The sequence below is a fragment of the Cimex lectularius genome, unplaced genomic scaffold, assembly GCF_000648675.2.
Source record: "Cimex lectularius strain Harlan isolate CLEC.00 unplaced genomic scaffold, Clec_2.1 scaffold38, whole genome shotgun sequence".
NCBI lineage: Eukaryota > Metazoa > Arthropoda > Insecta > Hemiptera > Cimicidae > Cimex > Cimex lectularius.
The window spans coordinates 2,099,737-2,121,673 of NW_019392638.1; the positions used below are offsets into that span (position 1 = coordinate 2,099,737).

At 36.2% G+C, this 21,937-nt stretch overlaps 1 protein-coding gene and 1 non-coding gene across 4 annotated transcripts in view; both read right to left on the bottom strand.

The window, feature by feature from the left end:
• Positions 1-21,937, bottom strand: part of LOC106670050 (gamma-aminobutyric acid receptor alpha-like) — a 156,447-nt gene that overhangs the window by 102,629 nt on the left and 31,881 nt on the right. The window contains exon 1 of one of the 3 annotated variants that reach the window (XM_024227981.1): positions 6,750-6,938. The exons of the other annotated variants lie outside the window; for them this stretch is intronic. The gene's annotated coding sequence lies outside the window, so the exon portion shown is untranslated. Of the gene's footprint in view, positions 1-6,749; positions 6,939-21,937 lie in introns of those variants that run through there. 3 annotated transcript variants of the gene reach the window in all.
• Positions 5,632-5,703, bottom strand: Trnaw-cca. The gene has a single exon. It is a non-coding gene; the product is annotated as a tRNA-Trp (tRNA).

Sequence of the window (21,937 nt, forward strand, 5' to 3'; positions counted from 1 at the left end):
ATGGAATACTTTACAAAAACCTTAAATGCCGAAGTACCGTCTGCAAGAAGAATGAAACGTAAGAGCAGTTTTGCACACTCGTAACGTCCTATTGTTTTCTTCGACTGTAATACGAGGAATAACTTATTGGGAACTGATACCTCGCAACCGAACCCGAGTGCTAGGCCATTGACTGTCGTCGCTATTATTCCTTTCCCTAGGTTTTCATTCATCCCAGGTCACTATTCATATGTGTGGCTGTTTCTTCTTCCTCATGCATAACATACAAATGAGGTCGTCATGTACCCACGTTATGTAGAAGTTTTCTGAGATGCCAGTAACTGGTTAATAGTTCCTCTGAGTTTAGCCCTCTCTAACTGTGCGGTGAGTTTGCCACTCTTGATGAGGCTTTTAACATAAGCAAGTGTCTAGCATTTCTAGAGTTTATCCACTTCTATTATCTTTTCTGGATCCATTCTGTGATGGGGGATTCTATGTTTGCTTTTGCTATACCAAGAATAGGTTCAGGATCCATATTTGGTCTTGCAAATCTTTCTTCTGGCCAGCATCAAGCTTATATAAAAAAGAGCAACGTTACAAGAACGTTGGCAGTATGTTAGAGGAAAACGAAAGAAATTATGTTTTCAAATAAAAATAAAATACATTTATATTTGAAATTTGTCTGAAAACCGAAACAAATTATGCAGACGCCCAATAAATGTTGTGATTTTATGTTATTGCAATAACTTTCATGGATTCGATTTCAATGAGCAAGAGATAATCGACAAAAAATAACGACTAATAAATATCTCACTTTTTGGAAAAGACAGTTCTACTAATAAAAGTTTTGGGCAGTTTGTGTGAGTAGAACTATATTTTCCAAAAACGTGAATTGACCTACCTACCTTTAATCATTTCTAATAAACTATCCTGGTTTGATTTGACTCTCAGAGTGCGTTTCATGTCACAATTTTTAGTGGTGGGTCTGTGCAATGAGAAAATCTAAAAGATAAGTTCCATAGTCCTTCGGGTGTAGAAAAATAATGACTTTAGACTACCTTGATGTGGTTTCGAACTTTGGTTTTTGAGTGAAAAACTCATAACAAAAGAAGAAAAGGAAGTCGTAAACTCAATGAAAGTACATATTGCATCATGCTCTTGGCTAAATGTTTAACAAACATTTGATTAAAGGGGAAATTTATGGTTATCATAAACCATCGAAATATAATGAAAAGTAGTGGTACTTCGATAAGGGAAAATAGGCCTTATTAAGCACTGTTTGCCGGGTATCTTAACACACTGCAAACATTGGGCTTTTGCACATTCTACTACTTCAAGTCAAGCTTTCTAATAATAACAATTAATTAAGGTTTTTAGTTTAGATGAAAAAAAGTTAATGGCACCAGAGGTTGAGATGGGGAGTTGATGGCCGAGTGGATCGAGGTCACAATAGCTCAGGTGGTAGAGCAGCGGCGGATCTAGCCGAAGGTCGTGGGTTCGAATCCCTCTCGTGCCATTAACCTTTTTTTCATCTAAACTAAAAACCTTAATTAATTGTAATGATTTAATTGGTCAAGCGGACCACGAAATTAGTGAACTTTCTAATAATGTAAAACTGTATATTGAAATAAAAACGAGACTGAGGGTTCATTATTTGAAAATAAAGACTGTTCAGAGTTAATGTTTCAATGCGCAATGTGGCAAGAATGTATGGATTATGCCGGCGTACCATCAACAGAATCTGAGTTAATTAGCACACATCTACGCTTCTGCGGCAGATGACGATCGAAATGATGATGTTAAGGACGTCCTTATAGCTGACAATGGGCGACAACACTCAATGTCAAAGAGGAGACTAATTCACTTCGTAAAACCTCATTCGCCGTTATGGTAATGACATTACTCAATATGCGGTCACCGATTGGATACCGCCGTTCCCCTAATTCGGAGACGATTTCTATATGTAAATCTTCAAAGGGGGGCCGGACAACAGACTCGAAATCCCAACTGGACAAAATAAATTGAATTACTAAAACAAACTAGGTTTCTATTTGGTTCTGAATCAATTTGAACTACCCTTTATAGAGCGTGTGGTTTGAAAATCTTAAGTAAAATTGAACATTTCTTTCTAATAATTTGATTAAAGTAATTAAATTACCGTAACAAACTTGGGTAATAGGATCAGCCAGGATTAATTCATTAAATTTCCTATAATACCGGCTAGAGTAGAGAGGTACCGCTGGGAAAGTTCGTGAAGCCCCGAAGTCGCGTTCGCGTTTCACGTTGTAGAACTTAGATGATGAAAATTCGGCGTGGTTTCGTTTGGTAAATGAACAATCAGATTGGTCCTATCTCATAAATAAATACGACCGAAGAAAGCATCGAATTGATAGAATTTTTTAAGATAAAAATAACGGATTGAATCGCTCCTTTAAAATCACAGCTACTTCATTACCCCTGATTTTACAAAATCAACAACTTCTTTTTGGCTTGACGAGAAAGAAATCAGATTGATTTTTGCTTAGACTTTTTATATTGATAAGACCCTAAATCAATCTTCCGTTTTCAATATCAACAAAAATATAACTCTATACTTTTTAAACATTCAATTGAACAAATTTTTCAAATGTTACGTTAGTGGATTGTTAAATGCGGCCAGATAGATTGAAAAAAAAAAGATTTGTTTTGAGTAAATCAGATAACGATCATTGATTTCGACAAGCCATTTCATAAAGGCCGCCAAAGCGACATAAAAATCAATAAGGCAGAGTTCCAACGATTGTGGAGGCAGACGAGAGGACGGGGCAGGCCTAAGGAAGAGCCACGCGGGATTTGGAGTTACTCGGTCGCTTGCAACTTTAGAAAGAAGATAAAGTAAAAATAAAAGTGTGTGACGTTATCAAGACAAAAAACTGCTAGTGAAAAATTCTTGTGGAGCGGTGTTCGTTCGTTTCACAACTTGTCCAGTGAAAAGGAAACCAAAAAAATAACTTTACACTTAATTACTTTCTTTCATAAGAAAATATTCCCTTTTCCTTACTAAATTAGTTGTAACCATTTATAAGATATATTCGATTCATTAATTTGTTATTAATATAAGGATCTTTCATGTTTAACGGGTACAGACTTATTATTTTATTTTATTTTAGTTTTTATACCCATATTAATCCCACAATGTTATAAAAACACGCTCCCACAACTTTATATGATATTGTCTAAATTTATGGAAATAAACAAACAATTTCGTTCAATTTCTGTTTAAAGTGTTAGATGTATCGACTTGTCTTTCCACTATTATAATACATTTTAGTTGCAATTAAAAAAAAACTATGATATGTGTCTCTTAAATCTGTTTACTATATTTGCCACTAAGGTTCAGCGTCATTGAACTATGTTTTATTATATTTACGAATCTAAAATCAACATTCCTATGTATCAGTTTACCTACAAAACGTATTGCCAACCAACCACTTCAAACTTACATTACTTACCTACCGAACAGCAAAACTACTATCTTCCGAAATACCAACCAACCTACTTATTTTGTAAACTGCTCAAAAATGAGTAGGGATAATTGTAATTTATTCTTGTTCTATTAATTTTAATTAAATTATCCGATATATTCTTGTTAGTTGGTTAAAACAAAATAGAAAATACAAACCAAAAACAAACAACTGTTAATCCGCAATAACGGATTTTCTTAAGAATAGTAAACATGAAGATTATTCATTTTGTAAACAAACACCTTTTCTCATCTTTTCTACAGTTTAATCCAATTGTATTCTCTTTAATCGTTGGAAAGACATTATCTTGAACTACAAGTTCGCAATATTATTGTTGGAATGAGTCATCGAGGTCACTGGCAAGTGGATACCGCAGAGGCATTTCGTGTCTCTCAGAGCGTTGTCTCCCGAAAGATTGGAAGTGCCAATTGGAGGCCTGGTAGTGGATCGCTAAGGGAAGACAGAAATATTGTCATTGCTGAAAGATGTAACCCTTTCCATGGTGCCAGCCAGGTCCTAAATGAAGTACAAGACATTTTGGCAAGGCCTTTATCAGGAATCGTTCGTGGGAAGTTGGCCTCACATCGTAGGCCCCTTTGAGAGGACCTGCAGCAACAGCCCGCCACCGGCAACTCAGGAGAATATGGTGCAGCGAGCGCCTAGAAGATAACACCAATTGGAATGCTGTTATGTTTACTGATGAGCCGCGTTTCTGTCTGTATAGTGATGACATGCACTGAAGAGTCTAATCAGAACAGGGGATCCGTGCAATGCCCCAGTTCGTGGTCTCTTCATTGCAATTTGGAGAAGGCGGTGCAACGATTTCGGCTGGGATTATTGGAGGAGTTCAGGAATAACTAGACTCCATATTGCTAAAGGCAACCTCACCTCAGACCGTTATATCCAAAAAATTATCAAGGGATACATCACTACATCCCACCAACCAGGGATCTCAATGGCGGGGATTTTCAATTTCTGGATGACATGCCAGACCTCATAGGAGACAGAGTTGTTCATCAAGGCAAAACAATCTTAAATAGGTCTACAAGTGAAACATAATTACGTTTTTAAAAGACGATTTAAAATTTCTTTAAGACCACAGTCCGAACATTGCCAAAGACTGTAACTGTATACAATACAATTGTCCCAGAAATCCAAAGTTTTATTGTTTTTTGGTTGGTCTAGCAATTAAAACAGCAAGATCATTAGTTAAAGTGTCGCGTATAAGTCGGCAATTTGCAAATTGGCCATTGGAACATTAATAATAAACATTTTTATTAAGCGTTATATGCACCATCAAGTTTCAGATCCATCTCGAGATATTAAGTAGCTTTTAAACCGCGATGTTTCTCTGTTCGATCGATTTTATATCGCCACACTTGACTTAGTGTCATAAATAAACCAAAAAAGGAATTCGCTGACGGTAATAATATTTTCTGAAAATACACCTGCCAGTTTAATTTACAAAACCGTTCGGATAAACGATTCGAATAATAAATCGCTTCATTTGCATGCCACTCACAACTCGGTTTCATCAACGTCAACTAATCACCAGACTGGAGAATATAAAATAAAAACTAATCAAATTCTTATACTTAATAAAACCAAGCTAAATTAAAACTATGATTAAATCTAGATCCGCATCTTTCCCATTAACACTCGCACTCAGAGAAAATCGAGAAAGCCATTGGGCAAACTAACAGTTTAACTTAAATTTTCAAAAATCCCTTTCAAAGCATATTCTCAAAATTGGCTCATTTGTGTGTTTTTTACCAACTGCATTGTCAGCCGATTAGAAAGATAATAGAATGACCGTTAAAGAAGGAAATTGTAACTGCCCTCTCGGCTGAGAACAACGATCAAATAACGAGTTATAACTTCGACTTAATTTCTATTTAGCAGTCTCAAGGAGTATACTTGTGAATCATAAAAAATCATAATTGAGATGAATGTCGAGACAATGGCACTACGAGGCGTTTTCTTTTGACTGCAACGGAAACGTTCTTCCTCCAGCCGCGCTCAAAGAAATAATAAATTTCGTTGTAAATTGTCACTCTATAAACATTTGAAATAAATTTTACATTATAAAGAGTGAAACGTTACAAAATTTTTAAATAGGTTGAAACAATGACGTTTATAAAAAATTAAATGACCCCGACGTGATTTGAACACGCAACCTTCTGATCTGGAGTCAGACGCGCTACCGTTGCGCCACGGAGTCCTTGCTGAAGACCTTATTAAAATTGCAACTTGCCGATCCAAAGATTTGCGTTACTGCCTTGACTAGGTCAATAATATTACTTTATTTTTATATTATTTTATATTATAATTATTAATTCTTAGATTATAATTTTCCTTATTGGTCATAATTTAAATATATTGAATAAATTTTTAAATAAATGTAATCCAAATATCAATAAATAGTTTAGTTAAATTGACACTATTAAATGTGCAGATTATTTTAGATTAGAAAGTTTTAATTTTTATAAAAAAATTACCACATATAAGGTGGACAATATAATTTTATTGTTTACTGATTAAAGTGTGTACTCCAAATTGTATGGATGGTTATTTCGAAGTTAGTAATTTCATTTTTTTGTATGTATTTTATTAATGTTTTCCTCGCAACAGTACCAAGGTTGGAAAGAGGACGAATGTCAGCATTTATTATTGACTATTCTAAACATGAAAAACAAATTATACACTCAAAGAAAGAAAACTTCGTTCGACTTACAGCTTTGTTCCGTACGTACGGAATTTTGTTGTTTAATTCAAGCTATGTATACTTTTATCGTTTTAGTAATTACAACATATTTAAAGTAAGTAAGAAGCTGGAATTGCTGTCCAGTGATACATTTTTCAATATCAGATTTTGAACATCGCTTGTAGATTTGGAGGGCATGAGCGAAGAGAGTGTAGGTGGTCGCCTGTTTTGATCCCAATTTGTTTATCCATGATCGCCTGTTTCGGTTCTGACAAGTAAGACACAAACCAATTTAGAACTAAACTGAAGAAATCAAGGGATGCCGTCTTTTGAAAAAGGATGATATATGTATAATCAACCGTATCGAAGGCCCAGCAACGAGAGGCACCAATAAGTGACAAAGCCACCGTCCTTCAGACCTCATCAATCAGCTTAAACAACGCTGTTTGAGCACAAAAATATATCCTGAACCCTGGCTACTGTTATAGCATAATAAGTAGCGAAATGTTTTGGTGTAAACATCAATGGTGAAATAAGAAATAATGAAAAAATGTCTCATTTACCCATGGCGGGGAGTGACGGGCAGTCCAAGATAGCGTCTGGACAAGACCTGGGGATCCATACAGTCAGTGCTGCGTTGGAAACAGCGAAGGTTTGTCTATAAGTCTTTGAGATGACATTAAAGCCAGAAAGGGCAAAATTTCTTAATAAATGCTATAAGGCAACAACTATAAAAGTTAATGGATTAAAATATACAATTTGAACCTCCGCAAGGTTTACAAGCTCGCACCGAACAGATTATTATGTTGTTACGAAACACGTCGATCGTGTGTTGTGCAACGTTTCATATCCCCGTTGTGCAAGCAGGAGTCATATTCCAGCCGCTCAACGTAATGAAAGACGACATCGGTGTAAATAGGAAAAGAGTAAACATTAAATAAGCTCCGTGCTACAATTACATTGACAAGCCGTTCTGTTTGGGCCGGAATCCCCGAAAGGATTTCCTCCGCATCGACAATAAACCCCTCGAGGAGTCGTTAATGCTCCCATCACCGAGGTTTGTTTATCTCTGGGCAAATTCACGAGGGACGACATTTACCTTTCTCCATTTCAAATTGGAACGTGAAGGTTAAATTAAAAACCACAACTATGTAAACTACCAGATCACAGGAAAAGATAATTAATTTATCTAAGTGATGTGTATGTGTTTGTATAGAATGCACTAACTTAGCATAATAACTCTTTATGCACCTGATATTTACAATTCGAACAAAAGAGCAGGTGAAGCTTTTTCAACTTACAGTTGCACCATGTTGAACTACAGTAGCTGTACAATTTTCAAATTTTCCCATGTATATATGGTAAAATAACTTTATATACATGGTAAAATTACTTTTGAGATATATATTCTAGTTAATTATAGTTCTAATTGTGAAAGAAATTAACAGAGCAAGCTATGTGGACCACTAATTAACTGAGATGGTAATGTAGGCTAGAGATAGACATAAACATTAAGAAACAAAGAGACGTTAGTTAGACATTTGGTCCCTGTAGGAGTGGCTTCGCCTATGAGATGATGATGTTCTTTTTCGTCAGTATTTGGCACGTGGCTTTATCAGACGTTTGTATTTAACAAGATGGGATGCGACTCTAAGTTCCCAAGTAGAAAAACTTTTCAATCCCTAAGGATCAAGACGAATTTCTTTTCCACTTGTGTCTTCCGACAGGCAGATCAGTATTGATGCACCTGATCAGCTCAAAGGACTTTCATGATTTCTGTCCGACTTTCCTGGCGTACTCTCGACGATGGAATTGGCAGTTCCATCATCCCCGAATCTCCTCCAGCTAAGAACTGCCGAACGACAGGCCGTCACTGACTTTCGTTTTAAGTGGAATGATAACTACCCCAAGGTGAGCCCAGCTGTTCAGTAAAGCTTTCTGATTACACGTGAGCACCTGAACAACATCATCAAATTCTAAGTACCCTCTCGGAATCTCACCATCGAACCACTCTAAGCTATGGGCTTGGAGTGACTTGCTTGACCCGTACTTCCGTCGGTCATGCCCCGTCCGCTATCTTTTCAGGCAGGTTACGGTTCACTGGCCCACCTATGAGACCGCTCAAGCACTTGCCGTTCGCCTACTGATGATTTCTTTCACCAGTATTCGAAAACAGTTTGTCACGAGCCCTCTAGACTACACGATTATTTTGCGCCTGGAACCACGTGTAACAAAGAGCTGGGAAAAGTATTTAGGAATAATCATAGGAGCAAAGGATTGAGAAGGGTTTTATAAAGCTATCCTTTTCAGGTTGCGCCCAATTCCAAGGGTTTCTTCCTGTTTATGCTCTAGATGTGATGGTATACATTATTGTTTCAGGGAAGCGGCTATCGACCATCAAGCCTTCTGTTATTAGAGACGAATGGCTTTTCGCTTGCGCCCTCCCTCAGCCGAAGGTCTACTCGTGTATCGTATTTGCTACTCTTCATCGGATAATTGCCTCCCTTAGTTCGGTCCCCCGAAGGCCACCGAAAAGTGGCCACCACGGGAAGGCAGGAAGTCGCATCAGAATGGGAGAGGTTATAGTAGTGGTCAGTGTCACTTCAATTCACCGACCCTCACCTCCGGCCGATGTGCACCATTAATGGGACGCAGTAGAAGAAGAATAAAAATAACTTTATTCTGGGACTGGTGTCCCTTAAGAATAATTTACATGAAATAAATAAAGGAAGTTCCTTTTATGAAGTTAAAAGTAAAAAAAAAAGATAAAAATCTTGGCACAATGTATACCAACTAGGCAGGACAGAAGAAAAAATTACAAGAATATTAAACAAAAATAACAAATGTTAACGTGAGGTCTCTGCTTGGAGAGAGAGGAGGTGATTATACAGGTGGGATTTAAAGGAGGAAAAGGAGGCAGCATGTCGAATAAAAAGGGGAAGGGAGTTTCAGAGTTTAGGTGCTCGGATCAGAAAGGAGGTATGGGTTGTATGTTGCGGAAGGATAAGATCGATTGTGAGGAGTTGAATTGGAGGGATTGGATGATGTAAGGAGGACGACGAGTGTGGATGGACTGGAAAAGAAAGCAACCTAGGAAATACTGTGTACGGAAGGAGGGGGTAGAGCCAGGAAAGTTGGGAATACAACCTCGACACCCGGGATCCCCGTGGGATGTTGTACACAAATCTTACGCAACAATTCATAATACGCTTCAATCGCGCGTTCTCCCTCTCCGAGAGACCACCATATGCCAAACAGCTATAATCGAAAGTATAAGGGAAGATAAAAGGAGTTTGCGGGTGGAGAAAGGTAAGAGAAGCCAGGACCGACGAAACAGGCTGAGGGAAGCAATGGAATGGCGGGAAATTTGGGAAATGTGAGAATGCCAGGAAAGGTTTTGGTCAAAGACTACTCCTAGATTTTTAACCGAAGAGTAGAAGGGGATGGGATGGTTATTTAGCATGAGAGGTGGGATGCTGGGGAGGGAATTGAGGAGTTGCCTGGACCCGATAATTATGGCGGTGGATTTGGACGGATTGAGGACTAGAGAATTTTTATGGGCCAGTAGGCATGATCTCCGCATTCTCGCATGCTGAACGATACACCATATGTTTGCGAGGGGCGTATGATGATCGCATGCACTCGGGGACGATGGGTGAGACAGACAAAGAGGCAGAAAACAAAGAGACATAAAACTAAGAAATAAAGATGTAGATAGATACACATAAACATTAAGAGACAAAGGGACAGAGAGACATAAACCATACCAAAACAATGTAAATGTTTCTTAGATTTATTTGTAATTACGAAGTCTGGAAATAACTTTCAATACCTTGAACCCCAATTATAAATAGTTTATGATAATGCCCATTTTTGAGATGTAGCTAACTATCTTTAGCTAGATAATGCAAATGTGAAATAAAAATGTCAACATTAAGCCATTATCATGTAGGATTTTCAAGTAATAAATAATAAATGCAATATCTACAGCATGCATTTTTCATCTATACAATCCCCTGAACTGTCAGTATCGATTCCATCCAGAGTGACACCAATATAGTTCAAAATGAGAAAGCCTTATCGACCCCTGGAAGGAATTAAACTGTTAGGCAAGTACTCAATGCTATCGCGTGATAAATCACACACGAATACTTCTGCAAGGTGCCAAAGTTTCATTGTTACGACCCATTCAGAACCGATCGCCTTTTAAAGAGATCCCATATGGGCTTTGACTCTGGGAAGATTGGTTCGATCTTTTAATCAGATGAGAGCTCTCGTAAGCTCGTTAACAAATTCAAGGGGCTTCGTACGGATTTAATTATCGGATTTATCGATGACGCAAATGCATATGCCAGGATTTATTGGTGAAAGCGTGTTAAAACGAGCCTCCTCCTCGAATTTAATATTACCTATATTATTATAAGACTATATAATTATTAATTTTAATTATATTAAATATAGTTTTAGTACAGTTTTTTACTTGATTCAGAGGATCAGATTTGAACAATTTGTATAAAACAGGCTCTAAGCGGAAAATTGTAGGATTTTAAAAGTTGTACGAATTGGATAAAACAGCTAAAATGTAGACGCACGTAACGTAATAAGCTAACAGAGAGAGTGATTTAAGATTTGAACAATTTTGTCAAACAATTCATATTTTTATGTGTAGTAATTTCTGGGAATAATAACTGAAGTCATTTTGACATTTACTTCTTCCAGGATGACGGTAAGCGATTATTATGTACAAAGAAGTGAGTCAAAGAAACACCCAGTTAGAAACACAAGTAAATTTTAGGGAGTCAATCTGACTCCTCGTTAGAAACGACTTCTGTTTTCTGTACATTCTTACCTCGAGAATAGAAAGCTATTTGTTAAATTTATTCGTAAGGTGTCAGGCCGAATTTCTGCTATTACGGGGGTCCCACAAGGGTCACGTTTGGGTCTTCTTCTTTTCTTGTTTTATATTAGCAATGTTATTCAGTGCTCTCAGTTTTTATTACTTGACGATGATATTATACTTTTCAGAACGGTGAACTGCATTGGTGACAATGAACTATGTATTGCAAAAGGATTTGGATGGTTCTGGAACCGGTGTTTTATTAATAATTTAAACCTTAATACATTTTAAAAAAAATTTATATTTATTTTTATAAAGATAAAAAGGGGCTTCAACTTATTTTTTGGGTGGCACAGCAGTTGACAAAGTTTCTGAAATGAACCATCTTGTCGTAGTATTTGACTATGAAGTATGAACCAACATTTTTTGTTGAGCAAGTGTTTTCTAAAGGACATTAAAAGTAACACGTCAGACTTTACAAATTTGAAAACCATTAAAATAATCTTTTTTGGTATTGTTAGGAGTATTTCTGACTACTGTACCTCTGGTTTCCTTGGATTTTGCAGACTTATTCAGTCAAATTGGAAAAGTTCCAATAAAAGGTTCTTGAATTAAGTGATTTTAAAATGGGACTCGGATGGGAGGAAAAGGATTATGGTGCTTGGGCCAAAGACCGGCTCATGACCCTTGAGTATCATAGTTTGGTCCTTGGCATATGTATTATTATGGAAGTTGGTGAATCTGATCTATTATTGACCGAGTTATTAAGTAAAATAAATTTCCCAGTTCCTAGTAGAAGAATCCTGAATTTCATCGAACTTGTTGTGGACATCGTGGGTCAATCGATTTTCATAAGTGGGCTTTTGATGACAATATTAGCAGCCCAGAGTTACTGGGCTGTAAATTTGATCCTTTTAGAAAAAATTGAATGAAGTTGTCATTTGCGGTAATGCATAATTTGTGCTGTTTCTATTATAGTTTGTATTATACTGCGTTATGTATAAGATTTACTTTTAACTTTCTACTTGGCATACTTTGTGCTGCTGCCAATTTTTTTACAAATTTCTTCTTTTTATAAATGTTGTTATGTTAACTATTACTTAAGACTGCTATTTCCGCAGTTTTGCTTAATATATTTAATAATAAAGAATAAAGAACGAGGGCGCCACCTAAAGTTACAGCGTGGGGTAGCTCCAACTAGCATCAGTGTTATGGATTTATGACTAGCCTTGACTTATGTATTCTCTTATTTTATGCTATTACATTGTGTTATTGTAACTTGGCTTTATTAACCTCAGTCCCAGCCATATTGCCAAAACCAAGTTTTCAGAAGTTCCCTGTTAGGATTCGGATCTTATTCCTTTGATCCTTTCTGACGTTTCTTACTTTCCAAATCTTGCAAAGAAATGTTTGGATTGTTTGTGTTAATAGAATGATTCCTATCGTTTTTGCACTTTCACCATGTCTTCGTTTTTAAAATGCTCAGAAGCTTCCTATCAGCGGTAATCGTTTCTGTTCCAGGGCATCCGTTTCTTCGTTCTTCGCTACTCTTGCGTATCCTAGGTCCCACTGGGGTGATTCTTTTTTTTAGCATCTAATCTGTTTAGTTTTGTCTTGCAATTCTGCTTCATTCTCGTGCTGTTTATGTTTGGGTTTTATGATCACACCATGAGCTAAAAATGCCCAGGGTTTTTTTTTAAATCCCCTATTGGCTGCATATATTAGATCAAATAAACAAGGAAGAACAAGAAAAAGGAAAAAGGAGGCCTGCCTTTTTCGGGAGGTATTTAAATTACTTATCGCTTCTCTCTCTCTTTTTTTGCTTGATTTTGTACAAATTCACCAAGGATGGACGTCTAAAGGGAATTCTTCTTCTGATTTCGCCGACTTAAATCTCCAGTTCATCATAGATCTTCTTCTGCCATTTGGACTGCATTTCAGTCACGTTCCGCCTGATTTGACGTCTAGAGTAGGTGAGGTGCATATTTTAAACATCATTTCTTGTAAGTTTTTTTGTAATAAATTTTCACTTAACAAGAATTATACCCCCTATTTGTTTCCTTTGCGTCCACTCAAAAGAAAAAGACATTATTCTGTCGGTTTCGCTAATTTTAATTGGCCTTTTAGATTTATACAACTTTTTACTAATTTTTTGGTTCACTTTATATCGCCGATCGATAATTAAAACTCATATTTAATAATATACGTAAGAGATTTTAAAATTTTTCCTATCTTAAATAGGTAAATCACAATCCTTCCCTATCACACATATCATACGGCTGTCCGGCTATCTGACATAGCTATTTCTTTGTTTTTATAAATTCTTATAAAAAATTTAAATTGAGTCTTTCAATTGTGTGTAAAGTACTTCGGCTGGAATGATACTGATTTACGTGCTCTTGGGCTCTGGAATATTTGGTTTGGCTTCTCTTCTGTGTATCAAAAGATAGTATTTTCCTTGACCAAGGGGTCTTTCTCTCCCACTCCTTTTTGGTTTGTTTGGTAGTTTGTTTACATTGAAATATTCTTTTCATGCCGCACCTAGGAGCCATGATATTCAAACATTCTCTCAATAGGATGTTTTTTCAATCAAGTTTTAGTTTCTTTAGATAATTCTTCTTTATAGATATTAAAATCCTTGTTTCAAGAACTTTTATTTACGTTCGATAAAATTACAAAACGGAAAATTTATGGAAAATTGTCTCGAAGCCCAAGGACAGATCAGTAGGATCTACTGGTGACAGATCGATCTCCAGACCTTACGGGTGGAAAGTGATTTCTTTGTAAAAATAAATTGATGTGCAGGGAGTTTTTTATTTATTTAAAAAACCCACGAATTGCCCATTACCCTATTGATGGGGAGAAGGAGTGGAAACGTTGAAAAATGAGGTTGAGGGTTAAAGATCCCCGAACCCTTTCCGGCGATTAATTTCCAATCGAGATCGGAGAGAGCCAAGGATTGGAAGGGCTTCTATTGTCCAGTTAACAACTTGTTACACCCCCTCTGACCTCGATGACAAATATAATTATTTGGGCTTCGGCAATTCGTTTCCAGCACCTGGTCATCAAACTTAACAGATCGACTTCGTTAACTATTTAATCTGATATGTAAAACCCAATCCCGGACGGAAACTGATTATTAACAATAATCCATAATCAATAAATATTAACATATTAAAATATATGACTTTTTTACACTGTCAAACTTGAATTAAACGCACAATTTTTTGTGATCTTTATACTTTTCTTTTTATTAATCAATTTTGTTTAATAAAATATTTAAAACGTTTAAGTAATAGGCTTACATAACTGTCTTAAAAGCTTATTAAGAAGAGGGTTCTACCTTTGAGCGTAAGTACCAAAAAGCATACAATTCCTCCGACTTCTTTTTCTACTTTTTCTAACTTTTATTAAGTATGAAAATATCAATTTTTATATTTTCGACAATATATTGGATTTATTTGGTATGATATGTATCGTTCAACATGGTGCCTATATAATTTTAATAAGAAAGTTAATTATTAATTTCCTATTAATTATATTTTTTAATAGATTTGTATAATCCGTCGTACTTTTTATAGTACGTATAATGTGGCTTTTTTGGTTTTCCTATATAATAGGATATCTTATTTATGACTATCCAAATGTCATTGTTTAAAATAAAAGAAAAAAGCCGATTTGTAAGTAGGCCGTAGATGGGTTAGGGGCTGCAATTTCAGGAACGCTGGATTTGAACTCGGGACCTTTATCTACAGAGATGAGCGCCGTGCCAACGCCCTGACCTTTGCGTCTTATTTATTATTTAACACACTTAATACACTACAACCACGAGCCAACCACAATAGAAACAAGCATGACAGTAATGCACAACGTACAAAAAGGACGAAAACTAAACATACTGGAGAACCTCGAGATATACAAACAAATAAAACTTAAAGATAATACATAATAACATATAAACGCACAAACAAACTCACAATCACACACCACCTTTACACCACTAAAAACACTTCATAACAAACAACGAAAACGTTCAGAAGAACGAAACATCGCAACCAACACCAGGGAAAAACGAAAAAACCAACAACGCACAAATAATAACTGACAATGGAAATAACGGCCACCAAGACCGACCAACGAGCACGGAGACCACGCCCCCTAACGCAACGCCCCCAACGACAAGCCAACGAAGCAAAAACAAAAAAAACCCTACTCAGACTAAATGACAGACAGTTTTTCACTGAAGATGGCGTAATGCCGAAACGCGTTTGAATAACTCAAACAACAAACCCGCGAGTGAAGACAGACCCACTAGTGCCCGTGTGCCGGTTCAACATGAGTTCGCATTCGCAGACCACACCCCATCATCTACTATTATTTTGAAAGTGTCAAAGGCCAATTTAAAAAAATCATGTTAATAAAACATTAATTGCAAATTAGAATTTACCGGTACCGTTTCATTAAAGAAAATCTACTCGATATATTGAGAACGATCGCGATTTCGAGAGAAGTTTTGTCAATTAACGTAATAATAACAAACATGTTATTTTGATAGAGACTTAAGTCGATGAACTCAGGAAACTAATTACGGGGCATAGTGGAACATAGATAGAGTTAATTTGTGAACAGTCAGGCAAGTGAGTGAGTGTGAAGTTTGTTTTGGATTATTACCAGTATTGTTTTAACTGATTGCATTGGTGGCTGAAATGCCCCAGCTGTTGATAGCCCCTGGAGCATACAGCACACGGACACTTACTGTTGGGACAATGCGATAACCAATGTACCTATGTCCGGCAGGTGCAGAAAGGTTGCTCGATGGATCTCACCTAAAGGATGGGGGCAATTCCTTGACTCCAGAGAGAACTTAGGAATACCACCCGATATGAGAATTGAGTATGGCGGTAAGTATCCCCCGTTCCGATTCTTGGAAGAATCAGGCTGTTTTATTGTGTAAAGTAACGATAGTTTTGTGTCTCTAGCATTGAAAGTGAATGTATTAATTAGTGTGAGTGTAGTGTTATAGCGGAGGATATTCAGTACCCATCGAGTCCCAATTAGGTTAGTGACATAATAGGTGTAAAGGGTGATGGAGGAATGACCACAAAGTGAGTGGGAGTATGAATGGATTTGATTTAAGAACTGCTTGCATTGGGTGCTGAATGGCCTTACTGTTCACAGGAGGACGGATAAAGCGGGGAACACACTTACTCGATGCAACTCTATGCGACGCTACCCGACGCCTCGTCACGTTTGCTAGGGTGTGCACATCTATGCGACGTCAAGCGCACGCCACATACAGTCACAAAGGGTGTACCACATAATCACCATCACAATCACAACGCCTCTTTTGTTCTTTGTTCTTAATACACTATTTTGAGCAAAACCTTGTAATAAATTGTTAGTTAAATATTATGAGCACGGCCATGTAATAAATTGTTTGATAAACTTAGTTGTTTTAAGTAATATTATTACGGTGTTTTGATTAATTTTTAAATTAATGCATTTTTGATCTCGTTTAATTTTGTTTACATTAAAATAAGAATTAAATTCACTAATTTTCAGGTCCCTCCTGAATTTTCCCTCCTTTTTGCTATTTTTCAAATGTCGTGTAAACGGATTGGATTCTCGACGACAAATGAAATGGCCACGGAGAGCTTTAGTGAAGTATACTTCATTTTAAATCATTAAATTCACTAATTTCCTGGACCGCTTGACCAATTAATATATTACAATTAATTACGACATTTGAAAAATGGCAAAAAGGAGGGAAAATTCAAAAGGTGGGGTTGAGATGGGAAGTTGGTGTCCGAGTGGATCGAGGTCACGATAGCTCAAGTCACGATAGCCGCGGCGTATCTATCCAAAGATCGTGGGTTCGAATCCCGCTCGTGCCATTGACTTTTTTATCTCAACTAAAAACCTTAATTAATTGTAAAATAAGAATGTTGTAATTAATATAACGACAAAAATGCATATACTTAGTTTGAAATAAACTACAAAAAATATGAGTGTCCTGTTTTAACGCTACTCGACGAAAACGGTGTAATTTTATGAGGAAAACCTTAAATAGGTTAAATTCATTACATCAAAAAATGGTATTCCAGTGTTTCGATCAATTTTCTATCAAACCATTTAAATTAATTTTTTTAAATAAAAACTAATGAATTTAAATTTAAATCGGTTAATTTCGTTTATATTAAAATAAATATGTTGTAATTAATATAACGACAAAAATACATGTAGTTTGAATAAAAATATGAATGTCCGGTTTTTTTTGTCATCGACGTACTCGGTGCTACCCGACGAAAATCTGGACTGTGGGGATCGCGTAGCGTTGCATAGCATCAGGCAGATGTGCACGGGGGTAATATAATCTTATGGAAAATTGGACTTTGGATTTACGTCGGGTAGCATCGGGTAGTGTAGCATAGCGTTGCATCGGATAAGTGGGTTCCCCGCTTAAGACCGAGGTCTAAACCCGGATCCGAGGTGAGCGAGACTGCGAAAAGTAATAGGCTCAACTCTGTACACGTGCGTATGTGTGTACGTGCAAGTGCAGATGGGAACTTATATAAATCAGTAATCAGTAACCGAACTCTATTATTTTTTATTTATTTTATAAATATTAAATTACAAAATTCTTGAATAACCTTTTATATTTAAATAAATATAGTTTATACGAAATTTATCAATAATTTTTTGAAAGATGGCATCATTTCTAAAAATTAAGACATATTTTAATTTAGAAACGACAACATTTGCCACTTCCAAAATAAAGGTCACAAATATAAATAACTAAAAATTAATACAATTACTTTGTAACACGCATGGATAAAATAAAAATTATTTCGCGAACTTCTTGTAAGAAGAGTAATTAATTTAAATAAATGCCACTCAAGCAAAACTTCCGTGATAATTTACAACAGAAAGTTAATTATTTTGTAATTGTTTATAAGAATCCAACTGTAGAAATATGAATGTGATAAATGCTTTTGTCGCCTTAGCCGTAATCGAGATGTCCCAATCTCAGCGAGTGATAACATGCCAACATCCGACCCTTTCACTTATATATTATTTTAGCTGAAACGTTAAAATGGAATTGTTTTCATACGAAAAGAACCTTGAAACGCACTTCAATATGGAAAACTCAAATTAATAAACCAAATGAATCAGGTTCCACATTAAAAAGGCCAAAAGTGGTCTAGAGTTTATTTGAATACTATACCCTCTACATTTCATACCTCACACGTATACATAAAAAGGCATGATGATTTAAAAATAGGGTTTATTTTGCGGCTTTAAGGCATTTCCCATTCGTTGGTCACTCATCGAGCTTGAACAGATTTTCCGTCTTGTTGATTGTTTGATCTCTTTCAATGCCCTGAAACCGTGTTGACAAGGAAGCGTGAAGTGGAACGACGGAACCATTTATCAGTCCGTTTCTGCTCACAGCTTCTGTGTTCAAATGGTTCAAGTAAGATGAAATATGGGTCGCAATTAGTATAACAACAGGAATGTTAGGGTCATTGTGGATTGTACAGTTAGCTAAGTTGAAGGGAGCGTTTACTATTTTTCCGAAGATTTTGGATTGGGAAATCGGGATACGATGATGATTAAAATGTTTGGTTGAACTCCTACAGTTCATTGCCGCATGTCCCAAGTATGGTTTAATTATTCTCCTATATAGTCGTTTGTTGTGAAGAGTCAGTTTTGGGAGTGTTTTGTGTTGTCAGATCCTGGTTTTTTAGCCTTGAACAGGTATTACAAGTTAGTCTTTTGTCGTTGAACAGCCAAGGTAGAGAGCGTTAACTATAGGAAGGGATATGAGTTGTAGGTACAGTGGTGGCATCGTTTCACATCGGAGGGTAAAAGTTATAAGCTGGCTTTTATCTACATTTATTTTAATACGCCACTTTTTTAACCAAGGTTCTTTCATTTGATTAAGTGAACCTGTAAGGAGTGATGTGAGAATCGGGATTTTTAATGGAGGATAGCAGTATCATCCATAAAAATGTGAATGGATGTGTCAGGATGGGAAGGGAAATCAGCAGTTTACGTTGAATGAGGGATCGGACAGAGGATACTTCCCTGGCGCGACTCCCATCCAAACAGGATAGGAATCAGAACAAGATGATCCCTGGCTGACCTGAAAGAAGCGGTCAGTCAAGCATGATCGAAATATGAAGAAGTAGATGCAGGAAAGGATGCTCATGAGCCTCCACAGTAAACCGGGATACCAGACTATTAAAGGCATGATCCACTTCAATGAAAGCATCCGAGCAGTACTGTTTCAGCTCAAGAGAGGAAGAAATAGCGTCTACAACACGTGGCATTGCTGGATTTACGGAAGCCAAAATGGTAAGATGGAATAATGTTTTGTTGTTCGAAGAAGGGAAGGATTCTTTTCAGAAGGATTTTTCCACTATAGGTATGAGGCTAATCGGACGACAGGGTTGAGATAAATGGTTAGGTTTATTGGGCTTCGAGATCATTTTTACTACGGAAAACTTCCATTGTAAAGGAAAGTAAATAGTTCTTAGGACAGCATTATACAGTTATAATAGAAACAGGAGTGTTTTTTTGAAGAAGGATTGAAGGATTTCGGAGGTGATAAGGTCGTATCCTGGAGCTTTCTTTTTGGGAAGGTTTTCAATCATGTACTGGATTTCTGAAGGATGAAAAACTTTTGGGGAAAGGGTAAGAGGTTAGTGATAGTGCCACTTCCTTTTATATATTTTTGGTATTCTACCTTCACTTATAATCCAAAATCATAGCCCTAAATTAGCTGTTGCTTTTCGATTTGTCAATTCAACGTTAACTATTTTAATATAAAAATTAAGATTTTAACTTTCCTAGTTTATAAGACGTTTGGTTTTAAGCAGGTGATTGACTTGAACTATGTTATTATAAATATTGATACCATATTTACATCTTGGCGTCTTCAATTAAATGAATGAAAATCATTACATACAATGTACTCAGCAGCAACTACCGTCATCTATTTACGAATCAACTTGATGCTCATAAGCAGAAGATTCGAACCTAGGACGTTTAACATCCACAGAAGTGGAGCCTGGAGGCCGGATAAGGAGTCAAAATATATAACCAACCTGAATTAAGTAATTCATTCTTACAATAATGTCGAGAGAGTGGTTGTAGAACTCCTTCAACCTGATGATGAGCTATAAGCTTGAAATCCGTCTCGATGAAAACAACTAATTGTGAGTAGCTAGTATATTTTTAAAAATATTAAAAAGTTATAACCAACCTGTCACTTTTTAGACATATGATGTTCAGAGCTGTGACAACTGCGAGCAGGTCACCGTATAAAGTTGGTGCAGAAAGGGTTGAGGGAAAATGTATAAATTAAGTTAAAAACTAAATCAAAATTAAATAAGTTAAGAGTTAAAAATTATAATTGATTTCTCATATTAATATATCAGACCAACGTTAAATTTCGACAGCGTGAATATCCTCGAAAAATATATTTCTTTCACATGACTTTTTAATTCCAAGGCTCGTTTTGACTCGGTTCCATATGGAACAATTGGATCAAAGTAAGAAAACCGAGGAGGCCAGCTCGCAGGGAGGGAAATGCGGCCGGCCCAGGAATTCTTTCTGATATCTGACCGGCATAAATCCGAATAAAGCGCTCCCGAAAATGCCAGGAATCCTGCCTCCGGGTCGTATCACGGTGGCACAGCGTTATTTTTGAGAAATATCAAAATTATTAATATCAACGCAGAAAGTCATTGTTGTCTAAAAAAAAAAAAAAACATTAATTTATTCATTCGTAGGTGTTTCAGTATCTAATAATACGGACGCCTAAATACAAATATATAACACCACCCATTTCAGTATTTTTTTTTAAAGATAACAAATAAACAACCATGAATCCATTAACCTTGACCAAAACCAGATATTTAAACTTTTTGATGTTATTGAAATGCAATGAAGATTTTAGGTGGACGAGAGCCTCCCCGGGGATGGCTTTCTGCGGCCGGCAGAGACCCCCTCCTCGTAGGACGGCTATTAGCTTCCCGAGCGTTTGATCTGTATTTATTCTGCAGTATTTATTGTAGTCAGTTGACAGTTAATCATTGCATCTGTTACTTGTTATTAATTTATTAGTTTGTGTCTTCAAATTGTTAGTTTTGTCAAAATGTAATTTGTTATTTGGTAGGTCTGCACCTTTATTTATTCATGTTGTTGTTATCCTTTGCTGTTGTTGTTTTCGCACCGAAATTTTTTATTCTTAGTACTTATTGTGTCGATCAATCTTTATTGCTCTCGTTACTTGTTATTTATTTATTGCTTTATGAATTTCTAGTCATGCTAAAAAATGGAATTTGATACTTCATAGGTCCGTACTCTTGCTGAATGTTCCAAAACAAAGCAAAAAAAAAAAAAAAAAAGATTTTAGTTAAACTCCGTCGAATTAATAGCTCTCTATTTACTACCAATAAAATAAAACCTTATCACTAAACCTGTTTATTGAAAGACGTTCTGCAATTACTTGATTGTTTCAGTTGAACAATAAATTGAAGCGATAAACTTTCTACGCAAAAGAACTTACTTCCTTTATTGTAATTGTGAAAGAATGATTTATAAAAAAAATACCATTGTTTTTTTAATGCAATTAGACTTGATAGATAGATCGAAATTTTATATTGTAATTAATAAATGTATAAATACAGGGGTATTGGCTAGTCAGAAGTAATTAGGATCAAGCCCTGATGAGCCGAATGCAATAATGCATAAGAAGGTAATAAAAAATGATTTGGTTTATTAATAAACATCGGAGGTGATCGGCGTGTTTGTTAAAAGATAAGCTGGAAGTTTTGAAAAACCTAGACAATAATGAAAATGTGGTTTTTGTCATTTCTAATCATTTTTGTCTACCTATCTGCCATA